General features: G+C 40.4%; 1 long non-coding RNA gene across 1 annotated transcript; it reads left to right on the top strand.

Annotated features, from left to right (window-relative positions):
• The first annotated feature begins 622 nt into the window (after nucleotides 1-622).
• On the top strand, nucleotides 623-15,975 carry LOC147915247 (uncharacterized). Its single transcript, XR_015554245.1, has 4 exons — nucleotides 623-906; nucleotides 7,924-8,049; nucleotides 8,215-8,317; nucleotides 14,903-15,975. It is a non-coding gene; the product is annotated as an uncharacterized LOC147915247 (long non-coding RNA).
• Nucleotides 15,976-16,985: the final 1,010 nt, after the last annotated feature.

Below are 16,985 nucleotides of genomic sequence, written 5' to 3' on the forward strand. Positions count from 1 at the left end.
ATGTTCCAGGGGTGGCCCCTATGTGGGCTACGTGTGTCCTTCTATTGTGGCCTGTTCGCTCTCCCTATAGGCGCCCAGGGAGGCTGAGTTATGCTCCTGGCCAGCTGTTGTAATGCTCAGCTGCTTGTAGTTGTTGTGGGCCCTTCAGTCTCTTTGTCAGGTGTGGGGCACCCCAGCACAGTTGGCTGTAAGTTCTAATACCACATTTGTGTTGCAGTATTTCTTTTAAGTGAGTAGGCCCCCAGCGTGGCAGGTTGTTAGGCTCAGGGCCTTACAATTGCTGCAAGCCTCTAGCCTATTATGTCTCTTGTCAGCTCTCTGAGGATTGCAGCTGGGTGGGGCTGGCCTCAGGCACAGGAGTACCCAATTGTTTCAGGCTTTGGAAGGTGGGGCAAACCTCCTACGTGGGTCATTGAGCAGCACAAGTCTTCTGCAGCTGACAAGCCGCAATGCCCACAGGTCCACACACACAGTCAACACAGTCCTGCCCCGTGTGAGTGCCCCGACCTTCCCAAACGGACCCAGTCTGTACACCGCGGGAGCCCCACACCCTCCACCACCGCCCCACACTCTCCACCCACTCCTTGTGCACACCCTGCTCCGCTCAAGTCAGCTCAGTTGGCAGGCTGCAGAAAATCCAGTCACCAATCTATGCAGGCCCACACGTTGCCTGAGGGCTTGTTGTTGGGTGGGGCTAGTCTCTAGGGTGGGCTGCCTGCCCGGGCTGAGCTGGATTAAATCGGTGCTCTAGCTGGTGGAGCAGACCCTGGGCTAGCAGGCCTCAGGGAGAACTCCAATGGCGTCTGTGTCAGCATGCTCACACCAGGCCACAACAATGGCCACCGCCAATGTCCCAGTCCCTGGAGAGGTCTCACCCCTCACCGAGATGCACTCACGGCCTATTAGGTGAGTCTCTTGTCACCAAAGCACTGTGCACCTTTCTTTCTGGTGGTTTTAGGATGCTTTCTGGAACGGGTGAGTTTGTGCGCTGGCCCTTTAAGAGCCAGTTTTAGTTTCTTTGTGAACCGGGTTTTCTGGGGGTGCTCCCCAATGTTTTAGTAGCAGGCAAAGTCAGATATTATGCCACTGGTGTCGATTGTGCTGGGTCCACAAAATGCCCACAGCGGTGGCGCTCCCCGGCTCAGGGCCCCGCGCCTCCAGGGAGGGCTGCGTACCTGTGAGCTGCTGGCGGCTTGTGAAGGCGGCGTTTTTCCTCTCCGGAGGGGAGTCTCTGCCTCTTCTACCCCAGTTAGGATTGTCCGTTGTTGCAGGAGTTCCTCTTATCCAGTTTTCAGTTCTGTCTCAGGGGTAATTTTTCCACGAGTAGTTGTAAATTGGCTGTGTCCGCGGGAGGAGGTGAGTTCAGAGTCTGCCTACGCCGCCATCTTGACTCTGCCCCCGCAACTGATTCTTTTTTGTTTGTTTTTATTGAGGTAAAATACACATAATGCAAAATTTACCATCTTAACCATTACTAGGTGTACAGTTCAGTGGTATCACGTACATTCACATTGTTGTGCAACCATCACCACCATCCATCTCCAGTGCTCTTTTCCTCTTGCAAAACTGAAACTCTGTATCCATTAAACATTAACTTCCCATTTCTCCCTCCCGTCAACCCCTGGCAACCACTGTTCTATTTTCTCTCTCTCTGAGTTTGACTACTCTAGGTCCCTCAAATAAGTGGATTCATATAGTAGGTGTCTTTTGTGACTGGCTTATTTCACTTAATGTCCTCCAGCTTCATCCATGTTGCAGCACGTGTCAGAATTCACTATTTTTTTAAGGCTGAATGGTATTCCATTGTATGTATATACATCATTTGTTTATCCATTCGTTCATTGATGGGCACTTGGGTTGCTTCCATCTTTTAGCTATTAGATCAAATGATTCTTGTCAAAAAAAACAAAAAACAAAACCCCAAAACTTTGAGCAATACAGAAAAGTAAAAATAGGGGGGTAAAGCCACCCCATTTTTTCACAGCACAGAGGTAACCATTCTGATCATTTTCAGGAATGATCTTCCCATCATGTTTCTCTCTCTCTTTCTATACACAACTGAACAACATGCCATAATCATGTTTCCATGTCAAAAATTACTATCTACATTATCATTTTCATAATTGGGTCATAGTCCATTAAATGATCATGCAATAATTTACTTAACCCAATCCATACAAATGGAAATATAATGTGATCTTTTTTCACATGGTGTAAACAAGGCAGTGACAACAATATTAGGGCAAATTTCTTAAAGTGAGATTTGAGGTCAAAGATAAAACACTCAGTAAAAAGATAAAAATGTTCAGTATTTTTCTTTTATCTTGAAAGCAAATTACATAGGAGAAAAATAATATCTATTTTAATGTGTGTCAGTCAGGTTGACAATCTTTTCATATGCTTATTGGCCATTTGTAATTCTTTTATGAATTGTCTATGTACATCCTTTATGTATTTTTCCTTATTATTTTAAAGAAACCTCTTGTTCTTACAATAATACTTACATGTCAATGGTTTTGTTAAACTATTTTTCTCCTTTTTGGTTTTTCTTTCAGTTTCTATAAAGTTTCTTTTGACATGGAGAAGTTTTACTCTTTTGGAAATAAATTTATTTTTTTATGGCATCTGATTTTTCTGACATTCTTAGAAAGGCTTTCATCACCACAGTCATCCCTTTGCAACTGACACACACATACATGTATACGTGATCATAAAAATTAATTAGCTATATTTCCTAATAAAATTTTATTTTTCAATTTTTAAATATAAAAAGGGATTCAGTTTTACATTAGAGTGATGTAGGGATATACTTTAGTGTTTTCACAAACACGTAGTCAGGTTTCCCAATGCCATATATCAAATCTTTTATTTCCCCTTATTGATTTAAAATGTCATGTTCATCATATAATAAAGCTCACATATACCTTAGTTTTATTTCTAGATTCTTTACCCCATCAAAGGGAATGACTACGTAATATCTTACTGATAATACAGAGTTTTAATTATCGCACTTTTAAAATACAGGTGATGCTGTTATGGCATGTGCTTTCCCATTTTTCTTTTCTTTTCAGAATTTTCAAAGTTTTTTCATTTTTTCAATATAAACTTATAATAATTATTAGAAATTTTTGAAAGAATCTTTTTGATATTGCTCTGGAATATATTAACTTTAGGAAAGAAAACTTTTTGACAAAATTACTTCCTTATCCGAGAAGTAGTTTATTCAATTTTTCCTTCATGTTCTTCGGCAAGATTTTGTCATTTTCTTCTATAGGTACAAAAAATACTTGCTAATTTTATTAAGGGTAGTCTACAATTTTGAGGAGATTTCTGTTGTCAATGGTTTACTTCTTTCTATTTATAATTCATTATTTCTGCTCAAATAAAAAGTACCTGTTAGTTTTAATATATTAATTATAACTAACAATCTTACTAAATATCCTGTCTAAAATTATTTAGTTCACCCTCTTGAGTTTTTTCAAATACAGTTATATTATTTCTATATGATGTCTATAACTTATATTTGGTGCTCTAATTATAGAGTCTAATACTTCCAGGACAATATTAAAAAATAGCGGTGAGAATAAAGCAGCATTTTTCTCCTGACTTTAGTAGTAGTGCCTCTCCCGTCCAGTTACGAAGCATGAAGTTGGCTTATGGTGAAGTATATAGACATGGTCGTAGGTGTGGATAATAATAGTTGTGGAATTTCCACAGTGTTACATTGGAAACTACAGAGATGAACATATAGTGTCTCCTCTTTAAAACTATTATTATTGTGCATTATTTCAGTCATTTCTAATATTGCACCATCTTATACTTCTCAGAATTACTTAATTTTTATTTAAAAAAAATTATTTATAAAAATACCCCACAAGATTTTATTAAAGTTGTAAGAATAGCACAATAAATTTTTCTATGTTTTTTATAGATTTATCAACTGTTAATCTCTTGCTATATTGCTATACTTGTTCTCCCCCCATATATTTATATTTAGTGAATTATTTGAGAGGAAATTGCAGATATAATTAACCTATTCATCTAAATACTTCAGAATATATGTAGTAAAAACTAGAACATTCTATTATACAATGATAGGTACAATTACAAAATTCTTAACATTGATATAATATTATCTAACCTACAGTTTACGTTAAAATTTTGCCATTGTGCCCATAGTGTTCTTTATAGCTTTTGTTTTTCTGATCCAGTATCCAATCCAAGCATGTGCATTAAATTTAGTTGTCCTGTCTCTTTAGTATATTTTAATATGGAAACGTTCCTCAGAATTTATTTTTCATGACACTGAAATTTTGAACAACACAGGCCAATAGCTTTATAGAATGTCCCTCAAATTACATTTTCCTTGTGTCCTAACAATTGGGGTTAGCATTTTCAGCAGGAATGCCATAGAACTGATGTTGTGTCCTTCTCAGTGCATCACGAGAGACATCTGGTGTCAGTCTATCCTGTTTTGGTTGTGTGAACTTTGATAAGATGACGTCTGCCAGGTTAAATTACCATTTTCTCCTTTGTAATTAATAGGTAATCTGTGCAGGTGGACAGATATTGAAAACTGTATAATATCTTTTTCCTCGTCCACATTTTATTCCACAAGTTTTAGAATCCCTTGATGATTTTTGCCTGAATCAAATAGTACTGTGCTGGTAGCAACATGGTATTTCAAATTCTGCCATTTCTTTTTGTATTTACTGATTGGCATTTTACTATAGGGAAGAGCTTTCCCTTCTCCCTAGTTACTTCCTTCCCTCTCTTCTTCCCTTTCCTCCTTCCTGCCCTCCCTCCCTCCCTCCCTCTCTCCCTCTCTCCCTCCTTCCTTCCTCCCTTCTTCTCTTCCTTCCTTCCTTTTTTTCCTTCCATCATACGGACACATGGATTCTTTTTTCCTCAATGAGTTATAGTCCATTACTATCCTTATTATGTATTCTTTTATTGTACTGCCAGATTCCATTTCTTAATATTTTATTTGTCATCAATATTTATAAATGATACTAATCTACAGTTTTTATGTTGTGTGCCACCTTTATCTGGTTTTCGTACAACTTTTATATAGGTGTTGTAAGGGTAATCAGAAAGCTTTAGAACAGTTGAAATAACATAAAAATTAGTCTGTTTCTTTTAAATTTGGAAGCATTTCCATATAAAGTTTTTGAGACTGAATAGATCTTTTGGTCTTCTCTCTCTCTTCAGTTTTGTAGTCATACTTTCATTTTATCTTATATTTGCTCTTGTTTAGGATAGATTTGTGTAAAGTATTCTTTTATAATTATTTTAAGTTTCTTTATAACTGGTTATTTCCTCATTTTCATTTCTAATTCAGCATTCTTACACTTTTCCCCCTACCCTTCCTTGGATTTATTTATCTGCTGAGTTTTACCTAAATTATTGTTTATTTTTCTCTTGAAGGTATAGCCCTTGATATATGCACCAGTTCTGTTATTTTTTCCTTTTTCTGACACAATATCTTCATAACTGGATTAGTTTTTCCCTTTTACTTTTCTTGGGTTTGTTTTCTGTTACTTTTTAACAACCTAAGTTTTATTCTAAACTCTATTTTCCTCTGAGTATAGGTTTGGCAATGTCATGGATTTATATTTGGAGTTTTCCCTTTATTGTTACTTTATAAATATTCTGCTATTTCGGACTTGACTTCCTCTATGATCTTACAATGATTTTTCAGATGTGTTTATCAACTCAAAATGGTTGGGGTTTTATTATTTTGTTTTTGTAGTTGGCACTCATTTATAATATTATTGCATAGCCAGAAATATATAATCTTTACTCTGAGTCTTATTTACAATTTTATGTTTCTTTGTAATCTTATATATTGCTAGTTTTTATAAATGTTCCATGAACATTTGAATTGAAAATCCAGTGTCTGTTTATAAGGCTCACATATCAATGTATGTTAGATCTATTTGATAAACCTTATTTCACTCAAATATTCTGTGTATGCACTTACTACATATTTGATCATCAGGACTGAGAAAAAGGTGTTAAACTCTCCTACTTGTGTTTTGTGTTGATTTCTCTCTTTTTAATGTATATCATTTCATACCAATATAAAAAGAACTTCTTTATGGCTCCAATTCAGCTTTATAGTACACCCCTTGCTTTGTATTTTGTTTAAGTTTGCCTGTTGTTTCTCTATCCAGTTTGCTTTGATTGGATCCAATTTAACGAATGAAATGAAGCAGGTCCAGACAAGACCGTGGGAAGGCAAAGCCCATGCTTGGCCCCCGTCCTGCCCTCCCACCTCCTCTCATCCAGCCGAGTTTTTGTCTGTCCATCGCAGTGCTTCCTCTCTGCTCTGGAGAGGTGTTAATGGGCTGCAAGAAGTCTGAGCCTCCTAAGAAGTGCTCATTTTATACCTACAATAATGGATCTTGAGGAATGAATTGTCGTCTTCAGGACAAAGTGAGAAATACATGTGGACACAGAGTACACCATTGAGGTCCTTGGGTCAGGCTGTTCCTCACACTCACAACCTCTGTCTGCCTTTCCTACTTCACAGTGCTCGCTCTACCAGGCTCCAACAGCACGCTGGAGAAGTCTCCTCGTATCTTTTATCTGAGCTCACTCTGCACACACTGTGAGAGTACATGCTAACATTCCTGAGGCTGCCATGTGTCCAGCACTATCCAGACTCTGTCACAAACCTTATCCTAAGTAATCATAACTAGTCTGCCCTAGATCCCAATGTTGTAGCAGTTAGTTGTTTTCACAGTTGCTCACGTCCACCCAACAACATTGATGTCAAAAATCACACAGATCCTAGGCAGTGGAGTGGCGATGTGAAACCAGTTCTGCTTAACTTCCATACCGTGACTGTGTCTCGACCTTCGGGGTGCTCAAGAGCCACCCAGGCGCTCATTTAGAATGCACATTCCCACACCCAACAGCAACAAAGTCTAATTCTGCAGGTCTGTGCTGGGCCCAGAAATCTAAATTTCCATCAAGCAGCTCACATCAGTCTGATGCGGTGGTTAATAGTCCACCTTTGAACAGCTGTGCCCCCAGGCTGGTTAAGGCTGGATGCCTAAAAAACCCTCTGTTAGCTGCTCTTGCTTGTTTATAAGAACATCATCAAAAAAAGTACATTTTGGTCTCTGATATGAAAGTCTAGTAAAAATACTTGCTCATTCTGCATTCTCTAATGTCATTGGGTAAACATATCGAAGAAAAATACAAGTTTTGTTCAGAGTCATTTTTGCTTTAAGTCATTCCAGTCTCTAAGAAGAGTTTCATTCAATCAACATAGTTTGTAATTTATGACTGTTATTTATAGGGTTTTTAAATATCATTCACATCCCCAAAGTTATTCAGTATAGTTTCTCCCCCTCTGTACATATAATGTCAAATATAATATAAAGTGGTAAAGAGAAAAAAAAGAAAGAAAGACAACGAAAAAATAAAGAAAATTGTTTCTTCTGCCAGAAGGTAAATACTGCTGCATCCCGGTACCCTCCCCCAATCCACCCTTTCCTTGAAGATGTTTTTGTTGAGCACAGAGAGCTCTTTATTCTCTTTCAAGTTGTAACAGGAAGAATAACTTGGGTGACTGTTTGACCCTTACCAGTTGGGTGACTTTATTTGATAGAAAAATATGAGCCATGTATTTAAAAAGTGAGTAGCAGCAAGCAACTGATCAACAACACCCTCCAAAGGAAAGACCACAGAATCCAGTGTGGTGGTTAATCTAGACACAGCTCATTCATCAACCTGGAAGCTTCACTCAATTTCCCCCAAAGGTCACTTTTCATGACCACTATAGAAAACACTCCAAGAACCCAGAGTTCAGAGTGAGAAAATCTAGGAGGGTTGCTAACTGTCTCTTAACTGGTTGGTTGACTTCAGACAAGTTGCCTAATTCTCCAAGCCTCTATTTACCCACGTAAATAGGAAACGATGCTGTTAACACAAGAGACTGCCGTGAAGATTAAAATCAGAAGACATATAAATGTTCCCTCCTCCAATTTCTGATGAAATTCTGTGATGAAGCCACAGCGATAGCACAGACAGTCCTGGGTGAGTACTATTCTTAACATATAACTTTGTAGTTTTACTTAAATATAGGCACTTCTTATTCCCCCAACATCATGCAGTAATTCCTCATCCTCAGACAGCATGTGTTGCATGTTACATATTATTAAATATGGTTTGTCTACTAAACTGGTTATATGTGTGTGATAGGTGACTTCAACAGAAAGCGGGAGGTGTCTAGCCATTTGGGATGCAGGAGTCACAGAAAGCCACGGCCTCTGGCCCAGCGGCACTCAGACTGTCAGGTGATGTGGTAGGAACAGCGGTGGGGAGCGGCACAGGAGGCCACAATTCTGTGAAACTAAAATCCAAATGTATCAGTTGAATGTATTTGGCATCTATAAGTGTTTCTTTGAAGAAAAGTTTTTCACTAAAAACTTTGAAAACCGCTGATGCTGTCAAGCCTTTTCATCCAGGGGAAGAAAAGCCAAATGACTGTGTGGTGCACACGGCTCTCTGTGCTGAGATGCAGGATTAGGACCAGGGTTTCCCGATCAGTTGTCCTCCAACTCTAGCATTGGAAAGATATTACATATAGAGATGCAGAATGATTGTGGGATAATTCAGTAGGAGATTAAGCTCCGTGTGTTGCAGAACAAAGACAGGTTGGACGTCTGTCCTCTTCATACCCTAGTAACGTGGGAACCATCAAATGATATATTTTTGAGAAGTAAAAAATCATAATTGCTATTTTAAATGGATCCTGTGACCCAAATTATGTTTACTTGAGATATTTTCTCTTTGATATGAAACTGAGCATTTATTTAAGAAGTTATAAAGCATTGGTTTTTCAGTAATTCCCTGGAAGGAGATTTAATTTCCCGAACTGCCTGCATACCTGAGTTTTTTGAACCCTCTTGAATGAGTTTAAGAAATGCATTCCAAAAATCACAAGTCCTATGTTAACTGAAAATCCTGTCTGACATGAGAGACTGCCTTGGTAATTTGGGGGGTCTCGGGGGGAGGCGGGTGGGAAGAGGAGCAGGAAGTGAGCAGCGGTCAAGCATCACCGTCTCAAAAACACACAAACACTGAATAAGAGTCCTAGACTCCAAAGTGTTTGGTTCGTGGTCAAGTTCTGGTTTCAGCCATTCATCTCTGTGCAGTGAGGGAAAAAAAACAAAGTGCTGTTGTTTTAGCTGATACTCGTTCCCACTTTCGTCGGTCTACTGTTCCACATCATCGCAAAGCCTCCAAATGCTGAGCAGGGAACTCAAAGTGTGGGAGTTATGTTTCGGACCAAGCAGACCATTATCAAGCCTTCTCACTCAAATCATCACATCTGCTCTAACAGCTGAAGTAGAGGAAAAAACCAGTGTTTTCAGTGAAAAAAGAATCTTTCCAGCAAAATGAGGCAGGCAGGATGGGATTAATCCATTTCTTCAGGAAGTTTCTCTCACCTTCTTACAAAAGAACTTGAAGGTAGCTTGCAATAAAAAGCGAAATAGCTAGAAGTAGGAGAAAAGCATAATAGAAGAAGGAGATTTTCCCAGGTGCCTGAGATATAGGGTTTGCTTGTGCCCTGAAGCCAGCCTGAAGCACATTGGGTTAGCAAGGTTCTAGTTCTTTGACCAAAAATGTGCCAATAAATGCATCTGCAGAATACATTTTTTGCCTATACATTAGCCGACCCAGAACTTCATCACTTGTTGTCGTATATAGAGGGTATGGTAATTTTGGTAACTTGATATTTTGGAAAGAGAATATTGATGAACACGATGCCTGAGACCTTTAATTATAGCTTCCCAAAAGATTGCTGAGACCTTTTCCAATGCACAATTTTGGTATCAACACTCCATAAGCACCAAGAACATCATTTAAGTGAGTTGTAACTTAGTGAGGGCATTTTTGTGCCGAGTACCAGCAGGAAGAAAAGGGCTCAGCAGAGAGGTTTGGAAAGGATTTGGTGAGGGATTATTTATAAGGGTGTGGGCAGAGAACTGAGAAACCCCAGAGGCCCTAAGGGACCACAGGACTAATGACAGAGGCCTTACTTCAGGTGGAGGAGGCGGTTACCAGGCCTTGGGAACAGAGAGGGCTGTAAAGGAAGCTAGCATCTTTGGTGGAGAGGCATAGCCAGCCCGGGACGGAGCCGGGAAACAAGTGCCAGGTCTGATTCTCCTCCTTTCTTCCCACCTCCTGCCAGGGCTTCCCGTGGCTGCAGTACATCCAGGATCCCCCAGAAGCAGAGAGAATGTAGGAGGGTGGAGAGTGGGTCTGCAGGACACGGGAAGACACCAGCACAGCTCAGGGAGTGGAGACAATGTGGTCCTTGCAGCTGGGGCCGCTGGGAGGCCACACATCTGAGTCTGAACCCAACTCCACCACTGTCTGGCTGGGTGGCTTGGGGCAAATGCTTTAGCTTTAGGAAGTCCAATCTCCTCATTTGTGAGACAGCTGCCACTCCAGAAGACTGTAAGGATGAGACGAGTAACAATTTTTAATGAGCCTCACACAGAGCCTCAACACGTAAGAAACACGAATCACATCTTAGCTGGCTTCAATCCTCTCTGACGACCTAACTGAGTGGGAGAGGACTAAGCTTCCTGGTTCCTAGCCGTCCTCAGACTGGTGAGGTGCCCCCAGGATGTCTATCACACACAAAGCTGCAGTGGGAGAGCCACAGCGGTGCCATGGAGAGAGAGCCAAGCAGGCTATTGTTTGCTGCCGCAGATGGCCAAGGCTGGCGATCGTGGGCTTCTCCTCAGGCCCCTCCTAAAATACGGGCACGCAGCATGCAGAGGCAGCTTTCCCCTGGCTCTGTCAGGACGGGGACGCGCTGCTGTCTAAACACATGGGAAGGAAGAGGCTGTCACACGTCCTTGTAGTTCACTCAGTACCGAAACCCTTACAACAACACGAGGACGATGACTTCACGTAAAGACACTGACAGACTGCCCATTAATGCCGAGGAAAAGCCCTCTAAAATCCTTCTAATGGCTGGGCAGGGTTTAGATACATAAACCAGTAACTGAGCACACAGAAGACCTCTTTGTCTGTTTTTCCAACCTGGAAGGAATGAAGCAGCACTGCAGACTCAGGGGCTACCCCAAAAGATCACAGGATAACTTAGAAATGTATACATTCTACATCCGTCAGAAAATTCACTGTATCTTGTTTCAAAGCTGCTGGTAATTCTGTGGGACTTTTTCTTGATGTACTTAAACCCTTGGTTAATTTGTAGAATATCCAGTATCAGAGGGGTTGCAGGGCAGCCACCCCCCCAGGCTAGTTCAAACAGTCAAGCTCTTGAATGAAAGAGAAATATTTTCTTCTCATTCAGAAAACTCCTTCAGTTTTGGTAAACATTCTTTATCCACTTAGGAGCTATTTCTAGATATATCCTGTCTTCAGAGGAATAAGCAGGAGAGCCCCAGCCCTCCAACAGTGTGTGACCATGAGAGACCGAGGCTCCGCGCGTTGGGCGCTGCGCCTTTAGTCCGCTGTGGGTCCAGAAGAGCGCGCGCCTCCCGAGAGACGCGGGTGCCTGTCATGCCGGGCATGGGGTTGGGTAGCGAGAATAGAGATGAGAGAGAGACATAGTCCCGGGCTAAGGGAGTCGCTGTCTAGTTACAAGTGGTTATCACTCTAAGAAGTGAGGAAGAGTATCTATAAAACGGAATAAGGGAAGTCAGAGCTATCGGGAGAAGCTGACGGGAAATATAATACATTTGCAATCTTGTATAAGTAAGTTCCAGCACTGATATTCTGAATCATAATCAAATGTTCCAATTATTCAAGGAAACAAACAAAACACCCTTTTAAAATATAATGGTTCTAAGACCATTTGAATTGCAGTAAAAATTAAAAACAAATTTCTTTTAGGACAGTACAGTTCTTTGTGGAAAGGTTGCTATTCTGGATTAGTCTTCTAACATTTATCACCACTCTGGGCCAGGCTCGTTTCTAAGCCATTAACTTGTTTCTTTCATTTTGTGCAGTTAATTGAAATAAAGAAATGTTGTGGTGAGGCAATAAGAGGAAATTCTTCTCATAACAAGGGAATTAAGATTTTTTAAATTATTATTACTATCATTATGGTTAATTACAGCTTCCTAGTGACACTGCAGGACTAATAAGAAACCAGAAAACTATGAGGTAGGATACTTCATTCATTTTTATTTATGAGGTCAGGCAAGCCAAAAATGCTACGGCAAAGGAAGGGAGGGAGGAAAGGAGGGAGGAAAGGAGGGAGGGAGGGAAGAAGAAAGAAAGAAAAAGAAAGAAAGGAAAAAGGAGAGAGGGAAGGGGAAGGGGGAAGGAGGGAAGGAGGGTGAGGGAGGGAGGAAGAAAGAAAGAAAAAGAAAGAAAGGAAAAAGGAGAGAGGGAAGGGGGAAGGGGGAAGGAGGGAAGGAGGGAAGTGGGGAAGGAGGGTGAGGGAGGGAGGAAGAAAGAAAGAAAAAGGAAGGAAGGAAGGAAAGAAGGGTGGGGTTGGGGGTTCATCTTTCCTGCACAAGCAAGCACTGGACTCTGTTGGCTATTGATGGATTAAAACTGGTAGATGACAGAGAGAAGTGAGAACTGTATCTGTACTGTCTTGGGTATCAAGAATAAATGACTGGCAGACAAAGATCAGTAGAACAGATGCCAATAGAGGGAAAGGAAGACTAGCTATGGGGGATACTGTAAGACACCCCAGCTGCTCTAAGCATCCTGGCATCCCAGCTTTCCAAGATCGGATTAGTTTTACCTTGAGGGCTCTGCAAGGATGTGCAGGTGTTCTCAGTGTACCAGCCCGGACCATGGCAAGAAGCAGAGGTACACTCCCATTTAGTGATGTGGAGAGGGCTTAAAGAAGTCTCTATTTACAAAGGTCCAGGAAGCCAAAAGGAGTAGGGCCAAAGCCAGGGGCTAATAACACTAAGCACCCTTACCACTAAGGAGAGCAAGGAGAGGGAGCAGTCCTGTGAAAGAGAGAGAGAAACTGAAAAGTGTGAATCAGAGGTGGCCACAGCAAGACAACTGCAGGAAATGAGTGATGGGCCAGAGGATGGAGCTGGACAATGAAGACCCTTGACTCCTGATGTCCTTGGCTTCCAGGGCACAGGAGCTCTCAGTGCTGTCTACACAGGTCAGCCTCCCAGGGGAACAGAGCAGAGGCAGAAGGGTGGAGCGTTCTGGAGGGGCAGATGGAAGACATCAAGCACAGTCATCAACTGCTGTTAGTTGCCCAGTGTTGCCCTGTTTACTGAATCGAGAAGATGTAAGTTGGGAGGGACTGCAGTCTGGATGTACAGCTGTAGAACAGCGGGGATATGGAAGCCGAGACTACAGACAACCTAGTGCCCAGTAGGTCTGATAACAGATGTTACCTGGTTCACCAGGTAGATCCAATCCCAGGAGCATGATTCCCCCTGTGAGTGGTAGTGGGGAACATCAGAGATGCAGGGGCAGGTGGCATCCTGATTCCAAGCAGTCTTCGTGTTCCAAGAAGTGACCTTTTAGTAGGGTCACAGGCACCAAGTTGGGGCTCAGAAAGAGTGCTTCTGAGTCTGAATGAGGGGCCAGGTTGTGGGCAGGTTTTCAGGGCCTCTGCATCCCAAAAGAGATGAGAGGTTTGATGAAGGCTAAGATTTGAATTGATTTTGAATATACCAATAAAGAGTTGCTTGACAATATTTTTAAATCATACTTTATTTCACCTGGTTTCAAAAAAGCTATTGATGTGATGGGAAGAGACAGATGAGTCTCCTTAAAAATGAGATCCTATTCTTTATTAAAGAATATTGATTGAGCACCTCCTCTTCACTGGGTGCCATCCTAGGTGAAGAGAAGGTTGGGAAGAACAAGATTAATACAGGTTGTCATGGACTTTGCTTGTGAAGAGTCTAAAATTACCTGAAAAATATTTATTTTATGCACAACTGAGTGTTACTTCTTTAAGAATAGAGACTATATGTCTTGTTCCTAGCAGGATCCCAGGACCTAGAGCTGTTTGTTGACTGACTGCCTCACGATGGGCATACTTAGTAAGAACTTACCCAGCCAAGGAAGACATTTTCTCCTCATGCCTACTGAACCATATTAAACACATATCAGATAACCCAAAATGAGGACGCATATGACACTCGGTGGGGTCCCGTGATCAATGATGAGTTATGACCAACACTATAAGGAGTGGAACATTTACCACAATTGATCAGACCAGAAAAGAAAAATAACATAAAAGGACATTTGTGTGTCTTGCCCCTTTTCATTTGTGGGGAGGGGATAAATATGGCATCACTCTTTTGCTGACCTGTGTAATCAAAATTCTACACAGTTCAAATCTTTCCTCAAAGTGAGTACACAATTGGAGGAAAATATTTCCAAAGGCATTCACATTTTACAGGCTTTTTACTCTATATTCCTGATGCCCACATTTATTCCCATTTCTTTTTTTTTCAAAGTCATCACATTTAAAATTTAGCACTAATAACTGCCAAATTCTTAGCACATTCATTCTTTCAACCAATCATTTTAATAACTGTCTTTAATCTTCCATGCTTGACTGTGTTAGTTCACACATTGACAAGATTTATAACAAAGACTTATTGACTCCATACGACAGAGCAGTTTTTCTAGAACCAGGTACATTAATAGAAAATGAAGAATGGCTCCTGATTGTTGTTTTCAAAATTCTGCACAGCATAAAAATTGGTAACACTTGAGTCACCCATTGTAGGAAAAGGGAAATAGTGAAATATTTCTCAGACAGAACAAACTTTTGAACTCTTTGTACTTGTTTTTCTGTCAGAAATATCAGCAGTTTTATCCACTTTGGTCCAAAATGATCAGGAAGGCTCCATTTTTTATAGAAAAACTACTTTTTAAGAACCATGATTTTGTGTTTCCCCAGGAAACTTGGAGGTGAAAGCCAAAAATGAAGGAAATCTTCAAATTCAGGGAAATCTCTGGCTATCAGCCCTACACAGAATGAGAAACCTTGATAGCTCTGTGCGTTAAGAAATAAATAGAAATTCAGGCGTCGCGAAGGCCACTTTCCTGAAGAGAGATTGGAGTTTCTTCGGCTCACGATTCCCCCTGGTGTGAAAGGGGAAAACGGGGTATGAATGACACAGCTGCTGGAAAAGACTGTCTATACTGTTACCAAAGGAAAACACAGTCACACCGATGATACAACAGCAGTGGGAGAACTGAAGTCTTGCTGAAAATTCATATCACATTTGGGCGAATCCTGAAGATTCTATGGGTTCACTTTAGTTCATTTTGGGAGAAGGAACAGTATCACTATGACAATTCAACTAAACATCTCTGTTTCTTTTTATGTCTTAGAAAATGCTAAGAGGTGAGAATAGGAAAGATGAAAGCATTTTACACTTTAAACAGGGTAAAATAAATATTTGGGTTCAAAGAAATGTCTCAAAAAAGAAAAATAATGCAATATTATTCTTGATTGTAGATAGATAGATCTTTCCTGTACCCATGTATAGATTTCTCTTTGGGCGAATAATGAGCATGTTTTTTGTTCTATGTTGCTGTCACTTTTCTCAAGGGATCTTAGTGAGTCAACTGGGAAGTTGGGAAAGATGAAATAAACAGTAATTTAGCATCAACAATATGAAAACCACCAAAAAAATGATTGCATTTTATTATTTGCCATAGAGACTCATGGAGCTCTTGAGTGTTGAAATATTTCTGATTAAAATAAGGATTTTTCAACTGCTTTCCTGGTTAGACGTCTACTACTTGCTTTAAATAAAAATATCTGATGTAACTCTTAACTATTGCTCTATTGCAAACTGAGGAAATCCTCTAATGCTTGAATAAAACTAGTAGATTTTCTTTCAAATATTTGCTGATGGCTGCATCTAGAAATAGTGTGTATTCTGTAAATTTCCAAGTCAGAATAAAGTTCTGAACAAATTTAATTTTGGTGGAGTAAGAAAGAAGGGAAAATGTAGTATTTAGGTAACTCTGTCACTTAATTTGCTTTTTTATTTGGATCTCTAACATATTTAAAATAGGACACATTATTTCACCTTGAGCAAAATCACAAGCACTGATCCCATGGTTTCCAGTGGTATATGACTCAGAGTTAAAGCAAAGGTAAAAATCTTTCTTTGGGGAAATCTTGATATATTGCCAAATGAATGAGCAATATATAAAACAGTGTGTACAGTGTTATCCCATTTTGGTAAAATATAACATAAAAATATAGCAAATATGTTAAATTGCATAGAACTTGGTACAATTAGTATGTAGGTGATATGTTTATTTAAGAGTGATTTGTACATGGAGGAGTGATATGCATTTGTATGGATGATATACATATATGTCATCTATCAGTGTATGCCACTTGTACACAGATAGAGACAGGGCGAGAAGAAAGACTGGAGTGGCATACACAAGAATGGTTATCTCTGGAAATTTTGGTCTTTTGTCTTTGGGCTATCTTTAACTTTCTAAAATTTCTGCAAGGAACATGTATAAATTTTAAAAATGAGTATGATAGATATCCTGTTTGCCTTCCAAGATTCACTCTTTACACCCTGCTGTGTTCTGTGGATGGCTGAAATGTATGGATTGCATCTATGGCTCAAATGATTGGTTCGGCCAATTGGATCTCAGTTTGGTTTGGCCAATGGGGAGCACTTGCAGGAAATTCCAGAAGAAGTCAGAGTGATGCTGGGTGTTTGTTTCCCTGGCTCTTTATCAGTGGTGTCACCGAGGATGACTCTAACCCTTGACCAAGGGTCATGGCTCCTGGCAGGCAGTTACTTGCAAACACCCTCCTTCTCTCTACAGGTCTCAGTAATCACCCCTAACCCAAAGTGCTCTTACTAGTCCCAGGGAACTAGTCCCAGGGATCAGGCCCACACTTTTTAAATAATTTCTTCAATACCTCTCCACAAATAACACAATGGTATGTGTCATCTCATTGCTACTGGAAACATGACTGAAACATGGGGGTAATTCCT

Source organism: Ceratotherium simum, chromosome 14 (genome assembly GCF_057802395.1).
Source record: "Ceratotherium simum simum isolate JZ-2026a chromosome 14, ASM5780239v1, whole genome shotgun sequence".
Classification (NCBI taxonomy): domain Eukaryota; kingdom Metazoa; phylum Chordata; class Mammalia; order Perissodactyla; family Rhinocerotidae; genus Ceratotherium; species Ceratotherium simum.